At 44.4% G+C, this 11,833-nt stretch overlaps 1 long non-coding RNA gene across 1 annotated transcript in view; it reads right to left on the bottom strand.

Annotated features, from left to right (window-relative positions):
* The window catches only part of LOC133472207 (uncharacterized), a 38,120-nt gene extending 37,932 nt beyond the window's left edge, over positions 1 to 188 (bottom strand). Inside the window, exon 1 of the long non-coding RNA XR_009786638.1 lies at positions 4 to 188. This is a non-coding gene — a long non-coding RNA (uncharacterized LOC133472207). The remainder of the gene's footprint in view (positions 1 to 3) is intronic.
* Positions 189 to 11,833: the final 11,645 nt, after the last annotated feature.

Genomic DNA, 11,833 nt, shown 5'->3' with positions numbered 1-11,833 from the left:
AACCTTGAGCACTCCCTCTGCCTCAGTCTGCTTTTGGGTCCAGTCCAATACCATACGATTACATCTTGTGACAGAATACTCTGGCCATCATGGAACTAGCGACACCGGAGGGGTTGAGGGAAGCGTTCATCCATCAAGGCAACCACATCAGCAGACAAGATAAGGCTCTCCGTGAAATCATGGACTCATTAAGCTCCCTTACACAAGAAGTGAGCTTAAGCAAAGCTTACCATCTCATCCGCATTAAAGAGGGGGAGGAATGGAAAAACTGCCTTCAATACCCCCCTCGGACACTTTGAATATCTTGTCATGCCCTTTCAGTTAACGAATTCCCCCGCAGTGTTTCAAACCTTCATCATGTCCACCAAGTCCTTCAGCATCTCCTAGAAAACCGCCTTTGTGAAACCCCAGAAATGTGAGTTCCACCTCTCCTATGTACACTTCCTGGGATACATCATAGCCAAAGGACAATTACAACCGGACTTGGCAAAAATTCAAGCAGTTGTTGACGGGCCCATTCCCTTCACCCGCAAAGAGCTGCAACATTTTGTGGGTTTTGCTAACTTCTACCATCGATTCATCCAAATTACAGCAAAGTGGCCATTCCTCTCACCAGTCTCACCTCCACCAGCTCCCCATTCCAGTGGACCCCTGCCGCATCCAAAGCCTTCGAGCGCCTGCAGGAAGTATTCACCGGTGACACCATCCTAAGACACCCCGACCCATCCCTCCAATTCATTGTGAAGCTTGCCGCCTCTGATACTGGAGCTGGGGCAGTCCTCTCCCAGAAGGACCCCAAATCCCCAAAACTGCATCCCTGTGCTTTCTCTTCCCTTCACCTTTCTCCGTCTGAATGGAATTATGACGTCGGAAATCGTGAGCTGCTGGCAATCGTTTGGGCTCTGGAAGAATGGAGGCACTGGCTGGAGTGGACAACTTCTCCATTTATCATAAGGACCAACCACAAGAATCTCGCCTATCTCTGTTCCGCCAAGCATCTTAACCCTAAGCAACCTCGTTCGTCCCTTTTTCTCAATTGTTTCAACTTCAGCCTCTTCTTCCGCCCTGGTTCTCGTAATGGCAAGCCTGATGCCCTCTCTTGCCAGTATAACCCCCCTCCAGCGCGGTAGAACCGGAACCCATCCTTCCTTCCTTCTGCTTTGTTGAGGCTGCCATGTGGGAGATTGAGCAAGTTGTTAAGAAGGCTTAGAGAAGCCAACCCGATCCCAAGACTGGACCACGGGACCGTTGCTTCGTGCCCAATTCCGCCCGCTCAGAAGTATTTAAGTGGGCCCATAACTCAAAACTAACCTGTCATCCCGGAATCACACGAGCCATTCAATTCATTCAACAACACTTCTGGTGGCCCAGTCTGGCTAAAGACACTTGAGAGTTCGTCCTAGCCTGCTCCGTTTGTGCCCGTGGTAAGGCTTCGCATCAACCCCCAGCTCGTCTGCTGTGCCCCATACCCATTCCGAGCAACCCTTGGTCCCACATTTCCTTGGACTTTGTTACCGGCCTACCCCCTCTGAAGGTAACACTATTATTCTTGCTATCATTGATCATTTCTCCAAGTATGTCCATGTACCCCTTCCCAAGTTGCCCTCTGCTTTTGAGACAGCTAATCTTCTAGTCCTTCACGTGTTCAGACTTCACGCACTTGTTGTCAGTCAGCCTTCATCATCACCTGCATTTAAGTCTGCCAGATCTAAGACTCCACTGCCCGAGTATTAACGTTCACCCATGGTACACCGACTCGCAACTTACACGTAAGCTACGCCAGTCCTCACAATATTTCTGACCTCCATGTTATTCCTTGTCCTCAGTGCTCCTTCCGTGTTCCCCGCCTTGCTGACCTCTTCCACCACACCACCAAGCCATTCACCTACTCACGCCACCACCTGCCACATGCTCGACGACCTGCCAATTCGCCTCAAGGATCCATCAGCTCTTCTCAATAAACCATACTCCACAAACTTATTCAGCCTCCGCCTGCTTCTGGATCCAGTTAAAATCAACACCATCGTATCGTGACAGAATATCCAGCAACTCCGGAGGCTCGGGCGGCTCATGTCCCGCCGCCCGAGCCCTACTCTGGGGACTTAGGTGCATGCAGCCAATTCCTCCTAAATTGCTCCCTAGTTTTTAATTTACAACCGTTAAGCTACCCCACCGAACAATCCAAGGTCGCATTCGTCACTAACCTCCTACTCGGAAAAGCAGCCAAATGGGCAACCGCGTTATGGCACAACTCTTCCCCACTTCTCGCATAATTTAACTCCTTTTCCGGCGAACTAAAGAAAGTCTTTGATCACCTCATTCAGGGCAGGGAAGCCACTCGCCGCCTCCTTCCGCTCACTCAGGGCTCTAGTTCTGTGGCTTATTACTCTTGCGGGTGAATGCGGGTGGGATGACGCCGTGCTAAAGAGTATCTTTTTAAATGGCCTTTCGGAGCAGCTCAAGGACTAGCTTGTAGCCCGGGACGAGCCCTCCTCACCCGAGGATCCTATTTTGTTATCCATCAGTCTTGACAGCCGGTTACGGAAAAGAGCATGAGAGAGGGGGATCAGTGCGTGTAGAATTGTTTCCTCTGTGGGGACTGCACCGTCAGCACCTCAGCCGCCCTCTGAACCTCCAACCACTTCTTTGTCACCCCCCAAGGCACCAGATGAGCTCATGCAACTTGGCAACAGGAGATTAGACGCCCAGGAATGTCAGCACTGTTTCACGCAGCGACTGTTTATTGCGGGAAATCACGCCACTTCATTGCCACATGCCCCTTGCGACCAAAAGACCAGGCTCACCACGACTCGAGAGCGCTGTGGTGAACCAAATCACCACCTCCCCAAGCTCTCGCTCCCATATGACCGTTTCTGCGTGTATTCTCTGTCCCGTTCACGACACACCCATAACTGCCCTTATTGATTCTGGTGCAGAATGATAATTTCATTCACGAAGGATTGGCAAATCAGCTCCAACTCCCTCTCAATCCACTCCATTCACCGAAAAAAGTCACAGCCCTGGATGGGTGACTCATCTCCCCTGTCACCCACCAAACAGTTCTGTTTACCTTACTTATCTCAATGACATCACCGTAAAAAACAAAGTTCCACTACCCTTCATTGATCCCTCATTTGAACCCCACTGTGACGCCCAGATATTCACCAAATAGGATCGACGCAATGCCTACCATCTCATCCATAGTAGAGAGGGGGGTGAATTGAAAACTCCTTTCAATACCCCCCTAGGACAATTCAAATACCTGGTCATGCCGTTTGGATTAACCAACCTCCGCTGTTTTCCAAACCTTCATCAATGACGTCCTCCGCTATATGTTGAACCGTTTCGTTTTTGTCTACTCTGACAAAATTTTCATTTTCTCCCGCTCTCCCGAAGAACACCATAATCATGTTCGCCAAGTCCTCCAGCGTCTCCTCGAGAACCGCCTCTACGTGAAACCTGAAAAATGTGAATTCCACCTCTCTTCCGTACACTTCCTGGGCTATATCATTGCCAAAGGACAATTGCAACAGACCTTGCCAAGATTCAAGCAGTCGTAAACTGGCCCACTCCCACTACCCGCAGAGAACTACAACGATTCCTGGGATTTGCCAATTTCTAATACGGCTTCATCAGCAATTTTAGTAAAGTCGCAATTCCTCTCACTAGCCTTACCTCCACAAGTTCTCCTTTTCAGTGGATTGTATCCGGAGCCTTCAAGCCTGACGCCTCAATTGTACTCACCCCTCTCCAACCCTGCAGAACCAGAACCCATCCTCCCTACCACGTGCTTCATTGGAGCAGCCACTTGAAAAATCGAACAGGTGGTTAAAGAGCCTCAGAAGACTCACCCAGATCCCAAGACCGGACCTCCTAACACACTGTTCGTACCCGATTCCGCACACACTCATGTCCTTCAGTGGGCCCCCAACTCCCCAAATTCTCCTGTCATCCTGGGATCACTCGCACCATCCATTTCATCCACCAACACTTCTGGAGGCCCAGCCTCGTCAAAGAGTTTGTCCTAGTCTGCTCTATCTCATAAACCCCCAGCTGGTCTGCTGCGCCCCTTACGCATTCCAAGCCGGCCTTTGTCCCAAATTTCCCAGGACTACGTCACAGGCCTACCCCCATCTGACAGTAACACCGTCATCCTTACCATTATTGACCGGTTCTCCAAGTGTGTCCTTTACATACCCCTCCCCAAGTGACCCTCTGCCTTTGAAACTGCTAACCTCCTTGTCAATCACGTCTTCAAACACCATGGAATCCCCATCGACATCGTCTCGGACCGAGGTACTCAGTTCTCCTCCCGAGTTTGGAAGGATTTCTGTAAAGCGGTGGGCGCAGCAGCCAGCCTGTCTTCCAGATACCATCACAGTCCAATGGCCAGACGGAGCGGGAAAATCAGTCCCTGGAGTCGGCCCTTCGCTGCGTTGCTGCACGCAACCCCAGCTCCTGGAGCACATTCATCCCCTGGATAGAATATGCCCACAACTCCCTCACCAGTTGCGCCACTGGTATGTCTCCGTTCATGGCCTGTTATTGTTTCCAACCTCCATTATTTAGGGAACAGGAGCATGCGGTGGCGGTTCCCATGGTAAGGGACCACCTGCAAAGGGTCCAGTCCATTTGGAAGGATGCCAGGGCGGCCTTAACCCGGTCCGCTGAGAGAAATAAATGGCTCGCGGACCTTCGTCGCTCCCCTACGCCTGAGTACAAGGTGGGTCAAACGGTTTGGCTTTCCTCCCGTGACCTCCCACTCCAGACTGAATGCCGTAAACTCACTCCTCACTTTATTGGTCCCTTCCCGATCACTAAAATCATTAATTCAACCTCAGTTCAACTAAAACTTCCACAAGCTCTTAAGATTCATCCGACTTTCCATGTGTCACTAATCAAGCCTGTCTCCACCTGCAGTCTTTGTTAGCGTTGGACATCGAGAGCCTGTCTCCACCTGCGCTCTTTGTTAGCATTGGGCATCGAGAATCGAGAACCGATTGGAACCGGGACTAACATTCCGGTTCTCACAGAACCGTTCAAATTTTAAAATTTCGGTTCCCAGTTTCGATGCTGAGTCCTCCACCTGCGAAGAAGTAGTGGCGAAAAGCAACAAAGAAGCAGCGTAAACCAACAAAGAAGAACGGGCATGATGACGTGCTTGTGCCCAACGGCAGCGGTGGTGATCAAAAGTGTCTTAATTTTTTTCGAATTAATGAGCAGATTATATTGTGTAAAGGAGTTTTTCCCGATGTGTCGCATCTGACGCACTCCGACCCTCAGCCTACACTGCGCGGAGCTTCGGTGAAGTCAACTCTCAGTCAATTGGGTGAGTGAAACAATAAAATACGTCAATGCCAACATTGAGACCGCTAACAAGGTAAACGGTTGCTTTCACTTTTGCACTGATGGTTTTTAGCGTTTATTTTAGTCTTCAAACCAACGTAAGCGCCGATGACAAAATAAAACAAAAAACTTAACATTGGGCTAAACTTCAACTTTACATCACAATGAATTGAGACAAAATTCACATAAACGTTGTCTCACAGTATAACAAACACTAACCTTGTCCCTCATCGGTGGGTAGGGAAAGGAATCAGCATTTTAGAGCATTTGGTTCCATCTATAAAAAAAAATATAAAAATCACCGGTGCCGTGTGAAGTTACTTTTTGTGCCAAAATGCTGGGTGTTGCAATTTTGATTGTGTCACCCTGGGAGTTACGCCACCATATGTGAATGGATTGTGGATGCTAGTGTACCCTTCAAAATAAAAAGCTACAAGCTTAAAACAAGAAGTCAAGTTAAAACATGCACATATAAACCATTTGACGTGATGAAACAGAATACAGGGGCAGCTATATACCATTGTTAAACTATATATAACTATAACTACTGTCAGTGAAGTGAACTATCAGTCAACTGGGTGAGTGAAACAATACAATAAAATAGTTAAAACAGTTAAAATAACTATTTTAACAATGCTATATTTAACTTTTAGCTGAAACATTAATTAATGAATATTAAGTTAATTGAGTTAGTTCCACACACATTGGCTTTTCGTTCATAGGTTTGATATTGTTACTGGTTATAAAGAACTTCGAGTCAAATGTTCATTTTAGTCTATACTGCGGGCTGCTAAGAAAATTGATGTTCATAATTTGGACACCTTTTATTTAAACCATGCAAACTTTTTTTGACCCAGCCCCCTAAAGAATCGGAGTCTAGAATTGTTTGGAACCAGAATCGAACTAAGTAACCGGAACTGGAATCGCTCAAATTGAAATGATGCCCAACCCTACTCTTAGCACTCCGGCCTTCACAGTTTCACGCATCCTTGAGGTGAGGCCCATGGTTAGGGGTTACCATTTCCTTGTGGACTGGGAGGAGTATGATCTGGAGGAACGCTTAGCTTATTCTCGATGACTCCCTGATTAGGGACTTTTACGTGGCTCACCATGGGAAGCCATTGAGAAGGGGGTACTGTCATGAGCTGTGTCCTGCAGTTCCCTTGTTGGAGCTTGGGTGGTGCTTTATGCCCCTCTCGTCCTCTCTCTCTCTCTCTCTCTCTTCCCAGTACCAGTAATCAGTATCACCTCGTCCATGCACCTGTTGTCAATAAGCCTTCATCATCACCTGTATTTAAGCCTACCAGATCCAAGACCTCACTGCCAGAGTATTAACGTTCACCCGTGGTACACCGGCTAGCAACTTACACGTAAGCTACGCCAGTCCTCATAATATTTCTGACCACCATGTTCTTCCTTGTCCACAATGCTCCTTCCGTGTTCCCCGCCTTGCTGACCTCTTCCACCACGCCACCAAGCCATGCACCTACTCACGCCACAGCCTGCTGCACACTCCCTGTCTCGATGACCCACCAGTACGCCTCAAGGATCCACCTCCAAATCTCTTCTCAATAAACCATACTCCACAAACTTCTTCAGCCTCCACCTGCTTCTGGGTCCAGTTAAAATTAACACCATCGTGTCTTGACACCAATATGACCGTATTTTCACGACCATAAGGCACACTTAAAAGTCTTAAATTTTCTCCAAAATGGACGGGGCGTCTTATAATGCGGAGCGCCTTATGTGTGCACCGAGTTCCAAAATCTGTAAATGTTGTTGTGCGACTTTGATGAGCGCTCCGGTAGACTGACTGGGGGCATTTCCTGCCGACACGCTGCTTCTATAGAGGAAAGGCGGACGTGACTGAGGACAGCATGCGGACAGCCTCGGTTTGGCTAAGGACCCCCGAAAATGGCACCTACAAAGAGACATGCTTACGAAGGAACATGGGAATCGAGCAGCCGCGAGAGAATTCAAGATCAACGACTCCATGGTTCGCAAGTGGAGGAAGCAGGAAAACAAGCTTCTGCAAGTCAAGAAGACGAAGCGCCGGGCGAGTTACGCCACCATATGTGAATGGATTGTGGATCCCTGGGCGAAGGTATCTGCTTTGAGTGTTGTCCGAGCTTTCGCGAAAGCCAGCATCATTGCTGAACAGCCCCCTGGCAACGAGACTGACTCCGACAATGACCGGAGGGAACCCGGCATGTTTGATGGAGAATTTGCCCAGCTGTTCATTTCGGATACAGAACATAAGGACTTTGATGGATTTGTGGATGAGGATTGATTAAAAAAAAAAAAAAACATGAATACATTGTTAAATACTTCAATAAACTACAACCGAACTCAGTTTTGCTCCCGCTGCCTTTTTAAAAACATTGTTTTAGCGTGCATGCATGCTACCGTATGTTTTAAGCTAGCATATGTTTTACCATGCCTGCGCCCAATAATACGGTGCACCTTATATATGTGTTAAATACAGAAATAGACCCCGTAACTGAGACTGTGCCTTTTAATACGGTGCACCTTATGGTTGTGAAAATACGGTACCTATTTTACCTATTACCAGATTTACATGTCTTTAAAAAGTGAATTTGGGGTTTCTGTTCATTGTAAGCTATAATTGTAAAAATTGTAAAACAAAATCCATCCATTCATCCATTTTCTGAGCCGCTTCTCCTCACTAGGGTCGCGGGCGTGCTGGAGCCTATCCCAGCTGTCATCGGGCAGGAGGCTGGGTACACCCTGAACTGGTTGCCAGCCAATCGCAGGGCACATACAAACAAACAACCATTCGCACTCACATTCACACCTACGGGCAATTTAGAGTTTTCAATTAACGTGCATGTTTTTGGGATGTGGGAGGAAACCGGAGTGCCCGGAGAAAACCCACGCAGGCACGGGGAGAACATGCAAACTCCACACAGGTGGGAGCAGGGATTGAACCCGGGTCCTCAGAACTGTGAGGCTGACGCTCTAACCAGTCGTCCACCGTGCCGCCTAAAACAAAATCACAAAATGTTTTACTGTGTGTAGAGAATATATTTAATACGAGTTTCACTTTTTGAAGTGAACTCCTGAAATAATTTTTTTTCTACAATACAATATTTTATCAGCCCGTTCACTTCCAGTGATATCATACACCTCTTGACACACCAACAGCCACCATTTTGGAGGTTGACATAATGATGAATTACAATGATTTGTTTGGCTGCAACAATACTATACAATAATAGAGGGCCAAAGTCTTGTTTTACTGTTTACCGGTGCCGATTTTTAACCAGACTAGAGAGAAAATCTGTCAAGGAAAACGTGGCTTTCACGAATATGTGGAGCTTATCGCACTCGGGCCAGATACCCAGTTCATACATCTATTTTTGTTCTCAACACTTTGTGGAAGGTAAGCTTTAATGCTTAGCAACATTATAAAACGCATGATACAAACATACACTGAAATATATGGTATAAGTACTGTTTTTACCATAGTTAATTTAAACAGGAGATCTATGTGTCTATATGTCTAACCCCATTTCTGAACTAGTTTTATTATGTCAGTCATACATACGTACAGTGGAACCTCGGTTTTTGTATGCCCCAATTTTCTTCAGATTCGTTTTTCACCTTTTTTTTTTTTTTTTGCTGAAATTTTGTGCCTGTTTTTGTACATACACTTGGTTTTCATCAGTTTTATAATGGTCCAAACAAGCAATACTGAGACTCAACTATTTGTATACAAGCAATTAACAAGTATAATTACAATAATTTAAGTGATATGTTGCCTTTTAAAAGGACTGAGGACTGTAATACCCCCTGTGTAATTATTGTTTTTGAATGCTGATCATAGTTTTCTACTAAGGTCTTTGAGATGTCTCCTGACAAATTAATGAAAATGTCATGAGTTAGTATGTATTCATTATCTTAATGAAATGTCAAAAACTCCATCTTCTCCACATATCTAATTTAGATCAGACCATTGCATTGACTTGATGAACCAGATGGACTGGTCACATCAGTGAAATAAGAAGAGAGAGGAGAGCCATCTCATGACTTAATAAAAAAGGCACAACATTGTTCAAAGAAATGTATCAAGACAAGATACATGCTAAATTGATAGAAGTGTCAGTCAAGTGTTTAGACACACATAGGCAGTCTAATCAGATAGGAGGTTACAATTTGCAGTTTGGGGTTGCAATGGTGACTGTGACTGTATAATTTCTAAATAGGAGAGTGGGAAGTGGTTTGAAATAACACATTAATGGCATCTTGATATGCTGTCCATACACAATTGACAGTTTTTTTTCTGAAGACACACCTGTCTCAAAAATGTGCACAGAAATACTAAGGTGAAGAATTCAAAGAAAAATTGAGTAATGTAAATTATTGTGTCATAAAAATCACAAATATTTAAAGGAGGCATTAACCTAATTAAAACAGTTTCCAGCTAAAAACTTCTTTGAAATTCGTCATTCAAAATCCTCAATGTTTACAGAATTACACCATACTTATCATCCACTTGTAATGCTCCAAATGAAATTACTTAGTCTGGAGGGGTTCTATCTCAAGCAAACAAGCCAGTGCTCATACTTCTCCCTTGTACTGCGTACAGTGAGTACTGGCAAAAAACTAACAAAATAAATGATAACATTCCATTATATACCAGTTATCAGAAGCTAATGGGGAGAATGCTGTAAATTAATCGCTACTATGTCATATCACAACCCTGCTCTCTCAAGACAAATTTTCTGAAATTGGCAACAAACACAAGATTGAATAGGTTGTGTATGTTCCACATAATTTTACTACATTTCACAGATCAAAATCTAAATTCTTAAAACTGCTCAATCTATCTTATCATCTTTGTGTCACATGTGCATATCAAAAAAGCAGTTCCTCATTTTTTTCATGTTTGGTACGCTTTGGTATAATCAAATGAAGCAAATGATTATTTACAATTCTCTGCTGTTTTATTACATTATGAATTGCTTGCGTCACGTTGATCAAAATGGATCAAAGTATCATAATGGGTCTCTATTGAATTGTCTCGCCTCCCACACATTTAGGCATTAGTTCATCATAGTATCATTAAGTCAATAAGTATTTACATGGAAAATTGTTAAACAAGTAGTTTTTTTAAGTCACTGATGGTGTAATGGTACACTCGCCTGACTTTGGTGCGGGCAGCGTGGGTTCAGTTCCCCCTCAGTCACGGTGTGAATGTGAGTGCGAATGGTTGTCTGTGTCTATATGTACCCTGTGACTGACTGGCGACCAGTTCAGAGTGTAGTCTGCCTTTCGCCCGAAGTCAGCTGGGATAGGCTCCAGTCCCCCGCGACCCTAACCAGGATAAGCAGTGTTGAAAATGTAATGGAAGTAGTTATATGTCAAATATATATTTCTGTAAGTGTTCCATCTACTGTTTTCCCAGTTTAATCTTGAGTTTCTCTGACAAAGGGAAATGTGTAAAGCATCAAATCAACCACTGATCAACCAGTTTTCTGAAGTTGCTCAAAGGTGCAAGATGAACCATCATTAGCAAGTATACTGTATATGTACTGTATATACTGTAGCTGGAGCACAACATTGTTACAATGTCTGACAATGAAAGGACAAGGAATTGGACGGGGTCAACAGCAAGAAGAGGAAGAGGAGTGAGGCTTTGTGGCAAGAGAGTTTGGAGGTAAAACAGAAGAAGACATAGAAGAGGCCGAGAACCAATGCGTGTTCCTGCATGAGATAAGAGCCACACTTGTAGAAATATGTTCTCAATCCTGGGCTTAGGTGAAGGAAGACTTCACTGTAATTCCTACAGCACTGCATGTAACGTTTTCCCTGAGGAAATTGTCCTATGTTCACATTTCTACTTTTTGTGTTTATTTTTCTTAGTACTATGAAGTGCTGTCTTTCCCTTTTTGTATCACAATGAGGTGGTCTGTCAACAAATTACAGTACAAACAGTAAAAGTGTAAATGTAAATTTTGTTATGTCTCCTGCAATTTTAAATAATTGTCATCAGAGCTTTAGCTACACTTGACATCAGAACATCCCTCCAGTTCACATTGTTATATCGACAACAGGACTAAGCAATTTGACTGTCTGATCCGTACACAGTAACGTATCATTCCGAAGGTACTGACTGTACAAATGTTCATTGACACAGAATTTACTTTTAAGAAATTAACTAAGCATTTTTAGCCAGAAACTGGCATTTTCAGGCAATCCATAGTGTTTTGCTATATGTAAAAAATCATTTTCAGAAATGCACGTACTGTTTTGAAAGTGTTGATTTGAGAAATATACTAAAGCAATGAAATAAAATTGTAATGGGCAGGAAGGCAATTTTCCATAATATGCTCCCTTTACAATATTTTACATATCATAAAACTTATTTATAGAAATTAAAAAGCACATTTTCCACTTACGTATGTCGATCAAGAAATAGTCTCAGCATTTATATAAGTTAACAAGTTCAGTCCTCAGGACTGTG

The sequence above is a fragment of the Phyllopteryx taeniolatus genome, chromosome 2 (genome assembly GCF_024500385.1).
Source record: "Phyllopteryx taeniolatus isolate TA_2022b chromosome 2, UOR_Ptae_1.2, whole genome shotgun sequence".
In the NCBI taxonomy this organism is placed as follows: Eukaryota; Metazoa; Chordata; class Actinopteri; order Syngnathiformes; family Syngnathidae; genus Phyllopteryx; species Phyllopteryx taeniolatus.
The sequence above is the reverse complement of the archived record's forward strand: the minus strand, read 5'-3'. Positions and strand labels throughout refer to the sequence as shown.